At 45.9% G+C, this 15,721-nt stretch overlaps 1 long non-coding RNA gene across 1 annotated transcript; it reads left to right on the top strand.

The window, feature by feature from the left end:
* The first annotated feature begins 376 nt into the window (after positions 1–376).
* On the top strand, positions 377–15,324 carry LOC132382006 (uncharacterized). The gene is made up of 3 exons (XR_009508174.1): positions 377–411; positions 1,728–1,901; positions 15,188–15,324. It is a non-coding gene; the product is annotated as an uncharacterized LOC132382006 (long non-coding RNA).
* The last annotated feature ends 397 nt before the right edge of the window (positions 15,325–15,721 follow it).

Raw genomic sequence — 15,721 nt, 5'->3', positions numbered from 1 at the left:
TCAAAGCATTCAATACCTACATCAAGGGTAAGAGGGTAACTAGAGAGAGGGTAGGACCACGCAAGGACAAAGGGTGAACAGGAGTGTTTGGATGCAGAGGATGTGGCTGAGGTCCTTAATGAGTACTTTACATCAGTATTCACCAAGAAGAAGGATGTGAAGATAAGGAGACTGGTGCCAAGCATATTAATATGTTAGGGGATTTTGAAGTAAAGGAGGAGGTATTGTTGGGTCTCTTGAAGAGCATTAAGGTGGATAAATCCTGAGAACCTGATAGGATATACCCCATGTTACTGCAAGAGCCAAGAGATGAAATTGCTAGGGCCTTGATTAATATCTTTGTCTCCTCTCTAGCCACAGGTTCCACTATTGAAGAAGAGAACCAGCACTAATCCTGTAAACGATGGACTGGTGAGTCTCACAACAGAGGTAGGGAACTTACTGGAGAGAATTCTCTGTGGATAGGACTTATGAGCATTTGGAGAGCCATGTTCTAATTAGGGAGAGCCAGCATGGTTTTGTGCAGGGCAGTTTGTGTCTTACTAACTTGGCTGAGTTTCTTTGACAAGGTGACGAGAGTGATTGGTGAATTTGGAGCCCTGTGGTGCCCTTAGAAGTCAGAGTGGTGGTTGAAGGGACTTATTCCAGCTGGAGGTCTGTTAACAGTGATGTCGCACTGGGATCTGCACTGGGACCTCTGCTGTTTGTAATGTACGTAAATGTGGATGGGTGGGTTAGTAAGTTTGAAGATGATACAAAGATTGGTGGTATTGCGGATAGCATAGAAGACTAGCAAAGAATATAATGGGATATAGATCAGTTGGGAATATGTGCAGAGAAATGGCAAATGGAGTTTAACCCGGGCAAATGTGCCGTGTTGCACCTTGGTAGGTCAAATGTAAAGAAGCAGTACAGAAGAAGAGCAGAGGGATCTTCGAGTCCAAGTTCACAGCTCCCTGAAAGTGGCTACACAGGTTGATCAGGTGGCTAAGAAGGCTTATGGCATGCTTGCCTTTGTTAGTTGAGCCATTGCGTTCAAAAGTCAGGAGGTTATATTGCAGCTTGATAATCTCTAGTCAGGCTGCATCTGATCACCCCGTTACAGGAAGGATGTCGGGACTTTGGAGACGGTGCAGAAAAAGTTCACCAGGAGGTTGCCTGAATTAAAAGGCATGTATAATGTGAGGCTGGGGCAGACGAGGTTGAGGGAAGACATGATAGAGTATGAGAGTCATAGATAGAGTAGGCAGCTAGTATATTTTTACCAGGATTAAAATGTCTAATACCAGAGGGCATGCATTTAAGATGAGGGGGGGTAATTTCATAGGAGGGTGTTTTTTTACACAGAGAGCAGTGGGTGCCCAGAATGCACTGTCTGGGATGGGGGTAGAGGTAGACACATTCGGGATTTTTAAGTGATGTTTAGATAGGCACATGAACGTGAGGAAAATGGAAGGATATGGACATTGTATAGGCAGAAGGAATTAGTTAGGTTGCCCATTTGATTAGTAATTTAATTGGATCAGCACAACATTGTGGGCCGAGCGGTCTGATCATGCACAGCACTGCTCTACGTTCTATCGTTCTGAATGGCGGAGCAGATTTGCCTGGCCCAATGGCCTGCTCCATCTTATCTTATGTTCCAATATTTTTTTCCTGGTTCTTCAGAGACAGGTCGAGCAAGAATATAATTCTTAATCTGGTTCTTTTTTCACATTTATTCACAGGTTGTGGAGATGCCGGCATTTGCTGTCCATTCATAATTATGGTAGATCCGTGGAGGAGTTTAATATACGATAAGACTCCAGTCACAAAGGCCAGAAGAGGCAAAGATGGCATGGTCTCTCTCCTCAGTTGCTATTGGTGAGCCTGATGGATCTTCTCACCAGCCAGGGATTACGGTCAGTTCTATCAGCATCTCTCCCCTTCCTCTGTAACCACAAGATGCCATGCTGGGAGTGGAACTCCCACCTTAGACCTGAGGGGATATGTCTCCAGCAACATGCTGGAGAAATGCTGCCGTCACAGGCTTCCTCAGCAGTCAGCGTGGCGAGCGCAGCCACTGGAGACTGGATTTACAGTAGGTGTGAGGTAGGCAGTTCATTACTGGGAGAGTGGGCCAGGTGTATGATCCGACCAGGGATAAGGAATGCTGGTAAGTAGGCAGCTGGATACAGGTCTGGAGTGGTTCTATGTTTCAATTCCTCAAACCCGAAGCGTAGAAAAATACAGCATGGGAACAGGCCTTTCAGCCCACAAAGTCTGTGCTGAACTTGATGCCAAATCAAACTATAACTCTTCGGCATGATCCACTGCCTGCTGTATTCACATATCTGTCTGAAAGCTTCAAAAAAGACACTGCTGTATCTGTCTCCATTACCACCTCAGGCACCTGCCACTCACTTTGTGACACTTCTCTCTTAAACTTTCCCCCTCTCTCATGTTTGACATTTCTACCCTGGGAAATCCTGACAACCTACTCCATCCCTCAATTGTATAGACCTCTATCGGGTCTCTCCTCAGCGTCTATTACTCCAGAGAAAACAGCCCAAGCTTGTCCATTCTCTCCTTGTAGCTGATGCCCCCTAAGGCAGGCAACTCCCTAGTCAGCTTCTTTCCTTTCCAACTCTTGTGCACCATACCCCAACCAATACAAGCCAGCATACTGTACATCCTTTTAACCACCCTATCTACTGGTGTTGCAATTTTCAGGGAGCGATGGACTTGGAACCCAAGATCACTCTGTATATCAAAACTTTTAAGGGTCCTGCCATTAACCTAAAACTGACTGGAAAATCTATTGTAGGCCTCCGTTAGTCTCGATAGATCATGGATTTGCGCCTTGGAAGGTTTCCAGGGCGCAAGCCGGGGCAAGGTTTTTTTTATGGGAGACCGGCAGTTGCCCAAGCTGCAAGTCTGCCCTCTCCACGCCACCGATGTTGTCCAAGGGAAGGGCAAGGGCTGATACAGCTTGGCACCGGTGTTGTTGCAGAGCAATGTGTGGTTAAGTGCCTTGCTCAAGGACACAACACGCAGCCTCAGCCAAGGCTCGAACTAGCGACCTTCAGATCACTAGACATACGCCTTAACCACTTGGCTATGCGCCAGCACGGAAAATCCATTATATTGCTATTAAATGCATGAAAAAGAGGTAATAATGTAACGTCAGAAAATCTACAAGTCCAGCATAACCGGTTCTGAAGGTGCCAGATTCTCGGAGTTTTACTCATTGTCTGGAAGCTCCATGTTGCAGAACTGGATGTGACATCCCAAATCTGCTCTGCTTAATCTCACCTCACTCTCTCTTCCCCTCACTTCCACTTCTGAAACCATTTCTCTTGCCCCTCCAGCCTCTCTGAGAGAGGAGTGCAGGTGGACAGCGCTCTCCAACCCCCCCACCGAGGAGGACAGTCGTGGAACTGCAGCAGAGGGAGAGGAGTCCAAGAGAGTTTTCTTGTAACTTGCTGTTCTTTCCACATCCACAAGATGGAGCCCGATACCCACGATCCACAGGAGTTGCTCTGGACCAAGGAGACCAGTGGTGGGAAGATCAGAAGATTAAGGAGGACAAAAAGGCATCACAGAAGGGAAAAAATTGCTAATCTATCCCAGTTTAGTAGAGAATAATCTCCAGGTTAGCCCTTAAAGTAATTCTGGGAAGGAACAGCAGAGGCAAAAGGAGAAAAGGAATCGAAATCAGAGCTAGGATCGGGTTTATTATCACTGGCATAGATGACGAAAATCTGTTAATTTGCGGCAACAGTACAGTGCAATACGTAAAATCACTATAAATGATAAAATAAATAAATAGTACAAATACAAAGGAATAAATGAGGTAGTTTCATGGGCTCATTCAAAACTGTGATGGTGGAGGGGAAAAAGTTGTTTCTGATTCATTGCGTGTGGGTCTTCAGGCTTCAGTACCTCTTCCCCAGTGGTAGTACATGAAGAGGGCATGTCCTGGATGGTGAGGACCTTCAGTGATTGCTGCTGGTGATAAGACCACAGGGGTGAAGGGGGTTGGCAGACACCTGATGTGATCTCTGCAAGCAGTCCATGGGGTCAGAGGTCAATGCTGATGAAAGGGAGACCAGGGAACCCTGAGGTAATGATGCATCGGCAGAAAATCCAGAGAAACCCACATGGATCCTGCCAGGAAGGCCATCCACAACCAACCTCGGCTGTTTCTTTAAAGTGCAGCAGGATAGATGAGGGCAAAGACAGTGTAGCTGAACTTCCAACGAAACCTTTACTAAGGACAACAGAGGAGACTGAGAAGGTCAGAGCCCATGGAGAACATCTGCATGAAATAAATGGATTAGAATGCAGGGATCATGGGATCCAAGGAATCTCTGGCACCGATGCCAAACCCCTTCTCTCAGCACCTTTCCATACAACCACAGGAGATGCAACGCCATCCCTTCTGCCTCTCGCATTCCCACCATCCAAACACCCAATCAGTCCTTCCACATTTCTGATGCAGATCCTTGGTTTTGCTCTCTCCGCAAATGCTCCCTGATCTGATGGTTATTTCAAGCAAGCTCTTATATTTCAGATTTGTGTCGCAATCCCACAATTCCAGTGCTTAACTTTTTCTCTCTCCTTTGTCCTTCATCCATGTACGTCCCTCCAGGCGGGTTGGCTGTGACTGACTAATCTTCGCCACTGTCCCTCAGCAGGCACCACTCTCTGTCACGTCATCCTGTCCCTCCAGATCTTCCCCTATCACAGACGCCCCCTTTGCTCTCAACCATCCCACCTGCTTCTTGGCAGCTGCAAGCACACTGAGTTCTAACCTCTCCCAGTTCAAAGGTCATTAATCAAATTGTCCCAGTTTCTCTCTCAACAGATGCTGCCCAACCTGTTGAGCGTCTTCACCATACTCCGTCTTTTATTGCAGATATTCTCTGCTCCTTTAAAATGCAGAAATCGATGATTGTCCTCCGGAATAGAGGATTCCAAATGTTACACTTACGCGACAGGCTGGAGTATGTCTAGGGGAGAAATTCTAGCCTCTCGCCAACCCCGCCTCCCGTATACGCAGGTGCTGTGGAAAACAAGTTAATGCAGCGTTGCACACACAATATCAAACTCACACCAGATACTGTTATAGAATATACTTTAAAGATTTTACTAGAACTAAGTGGTTACTAACAATACAGAATATATGAAGGAAAAGAAAATAAAGTAAAAGGCGCCAAAGCTTATCAGAGTTCAGTCAATTTAGTGCACATCGTTGGAGCTCAACCTTCGAACCCTTCTACCACTCTTCGCTTTCCTCCGACCTCCACGACCCCGCACCTGGGACCACCCGAAGTGACCGACCGAACAGCGCGGCACACGTCCACCTTCTTTGGCGTCTTCTTTCCCCGCTGCGGAAAAGACCACGAAATCCCAGCTCCCAGACTCACAAGGTAAAAATGACATCCAACCCCGTTGGTTAACAAATGAATACAACCCCCATTATCAGCAATCCTAAACCTAAACAGACAGCGAGAAGCTTCGAGAGTGCTCTGCCAGACAACACTCTCTCTCCAGTTAGCGTAACAAAGAAGCAGTTTTACTTTTAACAAACAAAGAAGCCATTTTGATAAACATACGTAGTACACAAAATTCACTACCCTTTGACTGAAGAATCATGTCAACTTAGTCCTAACTGGTTATTCCCGTACCTTCAGACTGTGATTCCTAATTCTGGTCTCCTCAGTCAGGAGGAATCCCTAACATGCCCCCATAAGAATTTTTGCATAATCCAAAGATTAAAGATTCACTTTATTTGTCAGGTGTACACGGAAACGTACTGTAAAGTGTTCCGTTTTTGCATCAGCAACCAGCGTGGTCTAAGATTGTGCTGGGGGCCAGCCTGCAAATATCGCCATGCTCACAATTTATTAACGCTAACTTGCAAAGTCTTTGGAAAATGGAAGGAAAACGAAGCACCCAGAACTAACTCACACAGTCACGGGAAAAACATGCGAACTCCTTACAGACAGACGCAGGAATTGAATGCCAATCTTCTGATTGCTGGTGCTGGTGCTGGTCTTACGCTAACCGCTGCACTACCGGGCTGCCCTACTCAATATGATTATCGCTAATGCTTCTAAACTCTGAACCTATTTAATCTCTGTCATCACAATAGACTTATTACCCCAGTCTTGTGGATGTTCACTGTACTCCGTGTGTCTAATTTTAGTATAGGACCAAAAGGGCACACAGTTCTCCAGGCATGGTCTCACCAGGAGACCAAGAGGAATTTGTAGCAAAACACATACTGTCGGAGGAATTCAATGGATTAAGCAGCATCTGTGGAGGCAAAGGAACAGTACAGATGTTGATCGTCCCTCTGCCTTCACAGATGCCTATTGCCCTGCTGTGTTCATCCAGCAGGTTTTGTTGTTGCCAGGAATTGACACCTCTTGCCCTTAAATCATGAAAAATAAAGCCAGTTTGAGCAGTCTAGCCTGTGGTATGTATCCATACTCTCCCCTAATCACTCCGGTGTATTTACCGATATTTTGAGTGGACTTAAGCGCCGGGGCCGGATTGTCCAGCGGGATCAGGGTTGGAGGCGAGAGAGTGGCAGGTTTGGCCCGCTGCTCTGCGAGGTTTCCCTGACTCTGGGCTGAGGCTGTGGTTTGTAACGAATGGTCTTCCGAATCGGCTGCAGTGATGCCCGGCATTGTGAACTTCAGCCCTGATTGCCGTTCGCTTGCTCTTATAGTTTGCACAATTTGCTTTTCTTTCTCTCTGCACCTTGCGTGTGTTGACAGTCTCCTTTTGTCTTTAAGAGTTTCTATTGGGGTTCCTTGTTTTGTGGCTGCCAGTAAGGAGACAAATCTCAAGGTTGTATAGAGTGTATATAATTTGATAATAAATGTACTTTGAACTTTGAACCGTTCTGTATTAATTTCCTGAGAAATGCTGGCACTCAGTTAAAGTTTTTTGTCATGTGCTCAGGTCCAGGCTCAATGCCTGCAGCAGCATCACAGCAATGTAGATTCAAATTTTAAAGTTCAAAGTTATTATCAAAGTACGGATAAATTATACAACCTTACAGACAGCCAAGAAACAAGGAGACCTGAACTAATCCAATTTAAAAAAAGACCAACACCCAATACACAGAGAGAGAGAGAGAAAAAAACCAAATCAAATTAAATCATGCAAACAATAAAGCCGGCACCAGGAGTCAGAAGGAAACTGAGTCCGTAAACCCAAAGCCGGGAGCAGCCAGAGTAGGCCCGCAGTCTCAGTCCATCAAACAGTGGCAAATCGCCAGGAAGCTGACGGACACTAAGCCCAGGTGAGTCGGTGCATGATAAAGCCTCAGCTTCAGGGCCGAGGAGAGTAGAATAAAATGTCATGGAGCAGAACCAGCTCAACCCTTGCCTCTGGTCCTGATACCTTTCCTTCTAAGTCCATCTCGCCCGACGTTTAAATTGTCCGAGTGCAGGATCCTACCCCAAACTCAGGCCTGGGCCCGGCCCCAGCAACTTGTTCTGGGCCGCTTCCGTCCCGCATTCGACCTTTCCAAATCAGTGTGGCACGTAGATGGATCAAGCCTGCTTGCTCCAACTCTGATACCGACTCCATCTTCTCCTGGAACGTGCCTCGACCTTGCTCCTGCTCTGCCTCGCACCTGCACGCCTCAACCCTCAGACAGCCTCACTGTCGCTTGCCTCTTCATTGCTTCCAGAGATTGCTTACCACAATTTCCCATCTAAAAGTGTTAGTAATATTTAGTCAATTTCCTTGCCCCGAGAACCACCAGTGAGCTGTACCACCATCTTAAACTGATTCAAGCAATATCATTTGTAAATTATGCAGAAGTGGTGCGAAACAGCAGAGAAAAGGATTGTAAAATGAGCTATTAGTGTAAAACAAACTCACAAGTCAGAGGCAGCTCCATGGTCGGGCAAGAGGGGGTTGGAAACGCTCCATAGTATTCTGCGGGACTGTTGTTCAACAAACTGACAATTGCAGGGAGGTTGATGTTCCTGAACCTGGTTCCTGACTTCTGTACCTCCTCTCCTGGTTGATGGTGGCAGTGAGGAGCTGACCCGTTGAGGCAATACCTCCTGTAGGTTCTGTCAAAGTTAACGGGTGCCGTGCCCACTGCCCTCTGCAGCCTCTTATGTTCTGCCAGGCTGTAATTACCATACCAGGCCATGATGCAACTGGTCAGAACATTTCCGACAGTGCACTCGGAGAAGGTTGCTAATGCATTTGGTTCCACGCCAAGCCTCCTTTAGCCTCTGAGAAAGTAGAGGCGCTGCACCCCTTCATTGTGACTGCATCTAAGATCTGGGCCCAGTCCAGGGCAACTGAGATGTTAATGCCCAGGAACTTGAAGCTGCTGACCGCCTCCACCTCTGGACTCCCTGACTTCACCTTTCCTGCAGTCGATGATTATCTCCCTGGTTTTGTTGGCGTTGAACGAGAGATTGTTACTTCAGCACCGCTTGGCCAAGTGTGGTATTTCATGCCTGTAACCTGGCCTAGGACTAAGTCACCTCTGGTGTCACAGTCATGTGGTGCAGGGACAAGAAAGGGACGGAGAGCGGTGGGATGAAGAACCCCTTTTGTAAAAGTGCTGGTGAAAAACTCACTCCCTGCTTTGTCAGCTGTCAAACATGCGCGCGCACGCGCACACACACACACACACACACACACACACACACACACACACACACAATAACAAGTACAGTATGTAGATTTTGTGCATCCCGTTTTATTGTTTCTTTAGCCTTCTTTTAAACTCTTAGAGATGGCAAATGGAGTGTGAAACTGATGTAAAATTGTCATTTGGGAACATTCACAAACTAATACAATTAATAAAACTTGAAAATTGTTACATATACATTTTAGGAAGTAGAATACACTAACAATTGAGAATGAAACATTTGCCATTTAACAGCGCACTTAAAATCACAATTAACTTGCAGCAAATCTTTTAATCAAGTGGGTTGATTGCAATCAAAATTTTAACCGCTCCAAGGCAAAAACAAAGTCATCACGAATCAGGCTCACCAGCCGCTCTACTTCGTGGGGAGATTTGGAAATTTCAATAGACGTACGGTGGAGGACAGTCTAACTGTCTGCATCACCACCTGGCATGGAGAAGGTTGTAGACTCAGCTGGCTCTACCACGGGCACAACCTTCCCCACTATCAAGAGGTGATGCCCCAAGAAAGTGGCATCCATCATTAAAGACCCTCACCATCTGGAGCACTCCCTCTCCACGGGAGCAGGTACAGGAGCCTGAAGGCCAATATTCAAAGATTCAGGAACAGCTTCTTCCCTTTCACCATCAGATTTCTGAACAATCCATGAACCCATGAGCATTTCTTCATTATTCCCTTTTTTGCACTAGCTATTGTTCTGTAATTTATAATGATTTTGTGTCTTTACACGGTACTGCTGCTGCAAAACAGATTTCATGTCATTTAAGAGAGTCCTGATTTAAACCTTATTTAAATTCTATTTTTTTAATTTCTCTCTTTCAAGATGCTCCACAATTCTCCAGCAGATGGCAGTAGAATCCATGGATTACTGAGCTCAGTGCCCGTAACCAGTCGAGAGAGCCACAGAGCCCACAAAACAAAGAAATGGTCTATATTTTCCTGTTAAATAATACCTACTTAAACTATAACTGTCCTGAGTATTATTATGGACAGATTAGCAAGCAACAGAGAGCCAACGTGGACTTTAATTTCCATTTGCTTTATGTCCAGCATGGCTAAGTATCACAGACACTGGAAGATGGAGAGAAGGAATGCTGGGATTCCTCAGCAGGTCAAGCAGCATCTGTAGAGAGCGAAACAGTTGTGGTCCTGGGTCAAGACTCTTCATCGAACTGAAGAGGATGATATGCATGTTCCAAGTTGCAGAGAAGGAAGGAATGTGGAGACGGACAGAACGTTTGTGACAAAGTGCAGAATGAAGTAGAAACATAATGTATTGAAACATGGCAAATTAAATCTGAACTGCCTTGGGTTCAATACCTTTGTAGGGAGATTGGAAAGGGCTTAGACTAATTGACAGAGGATTGAGGCAGAGCTGTATGGTTGGTGGGAGGGTTGAAGACTGGAGGTATAGTCAAATGCAAGGAAGGAAAACTAGGTCAGTCCAGTGGGCAGAGCAGATGCAGGTGTAATAAGACCCTCGTGTGTGAGCAGTCCAAGACAAAATTGAATCTGTTTTAAGACAGGGAATCTAATGACACAGATATACTTAGAATGCCATCACAGGTATATGGTTGAAAGAAAGTCAGGGCTTTCAGCTCATCTACATCATTCAGTTGGGTGCAGGGGAGGAGACAGGTTTCTACCAAAGCAGGTGTAAGACATTCCTTGCCTCTGCTAGGTCACACTTGGGCAAGGTGTAGTACTTGCTTCATGCCCTCTCCCCAATCAAGGTCCCGTGAAGTCATTGGAGCAGGCAGCGGATAGTCGTATGAGCAGCTGGTGGATATCACAAGTCCTGGTTTATGTGACCACTCTCTGAAGAGTGTTGATAATGGCTGAGGTCACCGGTCTTGTCAAGGCACTGCCCAGAATGAGGCAATGGCAAAGCACTTCTATAAGAACAAAATGCCAAAAACAATCATGGTAATGACACGATGTTCACCTATCTCATACGACACGGCACACAATGATGATGTCATCCTTCATGCTTGGTGGGGGGAGGGGATTGCAAAAGGGCTGGAGGCCTTGCAGTCCCTCACTGCACTTGCGAGGGAGGGTGTCCAGTTGGCTTTATAAATGATTCCACGCAGGATGAACCGAGGAACAACAAGGATTGTAGTTGCTTTACTCGGGATATACTGCGAGCCTCCTTGCAGTCAGGAGAAGATGGAGGAACAAACGTAGACAAGCCAGGGATAACAGGATGTACAAAGAATAGAGTTTTGGTGTTTGGAAATTATGAGTTCCCCAATATTAGTTGAGGTTGCTCTGGTGTGAAAGGCATGGAGGTACTGAACTTTTTTAGAGAATCCAGGAGAGCTTGTAGAGTAGGTACAATATGTGACTAGTCCTTCTAAAGAAGAGTCAGTACTGTAAGAGAGTTTATTCAGGTGACTGAAGTATGAGTGGGAGAGCATTTTGGAAATAGTGACTTTTAGGTTGCAAAGTAGTTACAAGAAAGGATAATTGTGGTCTGGAATTAAGGTCCTGAATCAGGAAAAGGTCGACTGTCTTGGGACAGGAACTGGCAAAGGTAAGCTGGGAGCAGTTACGTCTGACAAGTGGGAAGAGAAACAGTGAGAGCTGGTGTATTTCCACGGGGGAGAAAGGTAAGGACAACAAGTGCAAGGAAACCAGGATGTCAGTGGACATACTGTAGAGAACTACATAGAGGAATTCAGAGTCATACAGCAGGTGTCGACACTGAAGAAAATGGGAGACTCGTTAGGAGTAGAGAGAGAGAGAGAGAGAGAGAGTGTAGGAAGCACTCGTAAAAGAAATTAGGAGTGCAAAGAGCGGGCACAAAGTATTACCGATGGGTAAAATTAAGGAAGATCACAAAACATTTTTAGAGTATACTGTGTTAAGGGAAAGAAGGCAACTGGGAAATGAGCAGGGTTCATTACAGAACAAAAGGATAATCTATGGGTTGAATCAGAGGATGCAGTTCAAATGAAATCGTCATCTTCATTCAACAGGGAAAAAGGCTTTATAGATGCAGAATTCAGGGAAAGGAGTAGTGAAATTCTCAGATGTGTTACTATTAAGAAGAAGGATATAGTAGACATCTCACTGGGCTTATTTCGGTAGGATCTGATGCGAATGTATCCCAGGCTGCTTTGGGAGGCAGGGAGATTGCCAGCACCCTGATGGAGAATCTTTGCTGGCCCAAGGTGAGATACCAGATTACCGGAGGGCAGCATGCATAGTACCACTTCAGGAAGGGCAAAAGACTAGACCTGCGCATCTAACATCAGTGCAGGAAGGCGTCGGCCAATTTTCCAAGGGACAGGATTAGTTTAATGGTTCAATGGTTTCATTTAATATCAGAGAAGGTGTACAATATACAATGTGAAATTCTTAATCTCTGCTAACATCCTCGAAACAGAAAAAAAATCCCAAAGAATAAATGGCAGAAAAAAAACTATAAGAACCCCAAAGCGCCCTGCCCCCTCCCATGTGCAAACAGCATCAACCCTCTCCCCTCCCCCTCTTATTTTAGTATAGAGCATCAGCATTCCCAGCACCTACCATGCAAGCACCAGCAACACTCCCAAAGAGAGACCACGGCCTCCATCACAAATTACTGTTCATTCCAGCAACTCGACATCCCTCAGGCTCTCTCTCTCACCAAGGGAGAGACAGATATCACTCCTTCCACAGTGATGGGGGAGACAAGCAGTCACTGCTCCGGTTATACAGTCACAGTCTGAAGCGTTGCCTTTTCATTTCGAGTACCCTGAATCGGGAATTGGCAGCACGCTGTTACTCGCCATCGAGAGCGAGCGAGCAATCGATCAACTGAGTGCAGAGGCCTCTGACGGCTTCTCTCGCTGTCTCACTGTTCCGACTCCTGCCACACTTCCGTTTGCAACGCCGGCAAGGACTTGTGTCCACAGAAACGAGCAAGGCCGCACCCCGAAGGTGCCCAGCTTCAAGCTGCACCCGGACATACTGAAAACGTGGCCAGTCAACGAAGTCCAAGGACGGGAACATGACACTGTGCAGAACCATACTGTAGATCATACAATCTGACAGGAGCCCAGCCACCTTGAAAAGGAAAATAGAGACATTAGAAGAGGAAGAACTGAACTGTTTCACTGATGGACTGGGGAAGCCATTTTAGCTCCACATCCAACTCTTTAGTTTGCACTTGGGATTAGTTAGTCAATATGGCTTTGTTGTGAGGAGTTCCTTCCTTAATACTTCAAAGTTTTTGAAGAGGTAACAAAATACTTTGATGAGGATAGTGAGGTTGAAGTAGTCCGGTAAGGCCTTAGACAAGGCGTCACATGGAAAGCTGGCCCAAACTATTGGTATCCATGGAGCAAACATGAGGAAATCTGCGGATGCTGGAAATTCAAACAACAACACACTATAGATGCTGCCTGGCCTGCTGTGTTCCACCAGCATTTTGTGTGTGCTGTTGTTTGGTATCCATGGCATCCAGGACAAGTCGGCAAATTGGATCCGAAACCGGCCTGGTGATGGGAGTCGGGGTTATTGCGCGGTGCTACTTTTGTGACTGGATGCCTGTGATCAATGGTGTGCTGAGCCCTTTATTACAGATTTTAATGGTACAGTTGGAAATTTTGGAGGCAGGAATAGAAACTTTGCTCAAAAGCTAGTGTTGTTATTGATAATAAGGAGGGTAATCAAAAGCTAGATGATGCCATTGATCAATTAGTAGAGAAGGGCAGGGAAGATGGAACTTAATAGTGATGGGTGAGAGGAAATGCATTGTGGGAGAACATAGATAATGAATGGTAGGCCCATAGAAGGCATTGAAGAACAAAGGGACCTCAGTGTATATCTCCATAGATGCCCTGAAGGAGGCATTCAAGGTAGATACAGAAGGCATGTGGGATATTTGCCTTCATTAACTGAGAGTTTAAGAGCAGGCCAGTTATGTTAAAAGTTTCTTAAACATTGGTTTTCACATCTGCAATATTGTGTGCAGTTTCTGGTTGTTTCACTAAAGGCAGGATGTGAATGTGCTGGTAGAAAGCAGAGGAGATTTGCCAGGATGTTGCCTACAACGAAACTTTCCAGTTATGTGGAGAGATTGGATAAGCTGCACTTATTTTTCTTGAGATGTAGGAGGCTGTGGCAGGTATACCAACATTTTGAGGGGCAGGAATCGGTAGGGTGCATTGTGGGCAAACTTTACCCATTGAAGAGGTATCTAAAGCACGAGGGATTTATGTTTGTGGCAGGGCTAAAAGCTTTAAAGGGGATCTGATGACAATTGTTTTCAGCTAGAGGGTGAAAACCTCTAATTTCGTGGTGATGACTAATTTCTGTGCTTGGTGGATTTGTGGGTCAGTGAGTGTTTTGTAGCTACATCTGTGAATTAAAACCTTGTGCTTGTACCTTCTTGTAAAACTTTGTGGTTCAAGCTATCTCTTTTACTTTGTTTCAGCTGCAGGCCATGAGCCTTTAGTTAGAATAAAACGTTTAAATTTGGGGTGATACAGGGGTGGGCAGAGTTATTAACTCCTAGCACCAGCTGCTTGTGTTCCATCCTGATCTCCACTGCTGTCTATGTGGAGTTTGCATGTTTTTTTCTGTGACAAAATGGGTTTCCTCTCAATGGTCTACTTTCCTGCTACATCCCAGAGATATGTGAGTTGCTAGGTTAACTCCATCCCCCTAGAGTGCTTTGGTAAGCGGTAGAATCTGGGGAACTGGAGTGAACGTGGAGACAGTGACAGTGTAGGATTCGTGTGAATGATTGGTGTGGAGTCAGGACAGTGAAGGATCTATCTCAATGCCATGTGGATCTGGTAATGCGATAGATTACTAATTAGGTGAGGATGTGTTTTCATGAACTGTTCATTAGATGAGTTCATATTCAAGTTTTATATTTGTAATACATTAGGTAGTGCACTCAAAGATAGTCTTTACAGATATAAGAAAGCATTTTAAAATCTACTATAGAAAGTTGCTGCACTATGAAACATCTTCACAGAGAATTGCAGAGCCGCTTTCCTGGCTGTTGGATCTCACTGTAGATCTTCTCCGCCCAGTCTGCCGGAGCAGACTCTGCATGGTGGGGTAGATGTGTCTGCATCTCACCGGGGTATCAGACCCACTGGCCATCCTCGCCCGGCCTAGACCACCCATCAAAGTCGCATGAAACAGCTACTTGGTGAAACAGCTGTTTCATGAAACAGCTCTCAGCAGGTGAGAGCTGACTGCCCGGTGGGGACCAAAGGTGAGTGAGCTGCCCCAGAATGGACACAACAATCCCCTTCAGCAGAGGTGCTACCCCTCCCTGGACCCCCTATACACCCCGAGGTAAATGAAATCTTTTGTTACTTATTCATTTACAAACTCTGCGCACCGCTGATAATGCCAGCATTTATTGCCCATCCCCAATTGCCCTTGAACTGCGCAGGTTTTATTCATTCACACTAGTGGGTACAAAGTCTCCAGACTGGGTAAAACTGACAGGTTTTCCAAAGAACATACTCTAAACAGATGTTAACGTTTTTTCACAGTCACCATTTCCCGAATTGGCTCCAGATGATTAAATGAATTCCGCAGCTTCATTGTTGGGATCTGGACTTACAACTCTGGACTCAGTCCACGTTCCTAGCCTGTAGACGTACCGACTGCACCAGCACCCTGCTTCCTCACAGCTCCAGCGAGCCAGGTTCAGTCCTGACCTTGGGCGTTGTCTGTGTAGAGCTGCAACATTCTCCCTGAGACAACAGAGTGTTCCGGCTTCCTCCAGCATCACGAGGAACTGGGGCTTGGTAGGTCTCGAGTGAACACAAACGTGAGCAACCCCAGGTAAACATTTCATCTGCAGCACTCGTGGAATAGGTTTTAAACTTAGACTCTCTAGCTCCCATCTTAGTGGAATATGAACTCTCATTAACACAGGCACCTTTTAGAACTGCCTTAGATGCTCTTAAGGACACCAGGTCTCTTCAACTGTGGCTGCGAACTGTAGTTCTGTGTGCATTCCACTCTGCCTGTGCCCCCGCTGTTTGCTATCCTGCTGATTTAAGGGATGTGTGATGAGATGG

This window comes from Hypanus sabinus, chromosome 27 (genome assembly GCF_030144855.1).
Source record: "Hypanus sabinus isolate sHypSab1 chromosome 27, sHypSab1.hap1, whole genome shotgun sequence".
NCBI classification, from domain to species: Eukaryota; Metazoa; Chordata; class Chondrichthyes; order Myliobatiformes; family Dasyatidae; genus Hypanus; species Hypanus sabinus.
The sequence above is the reverse complement of the archived record's forward strand: the minus strand, read 5'-3'. Positions and strand labels throughout refer to the sequence as shown.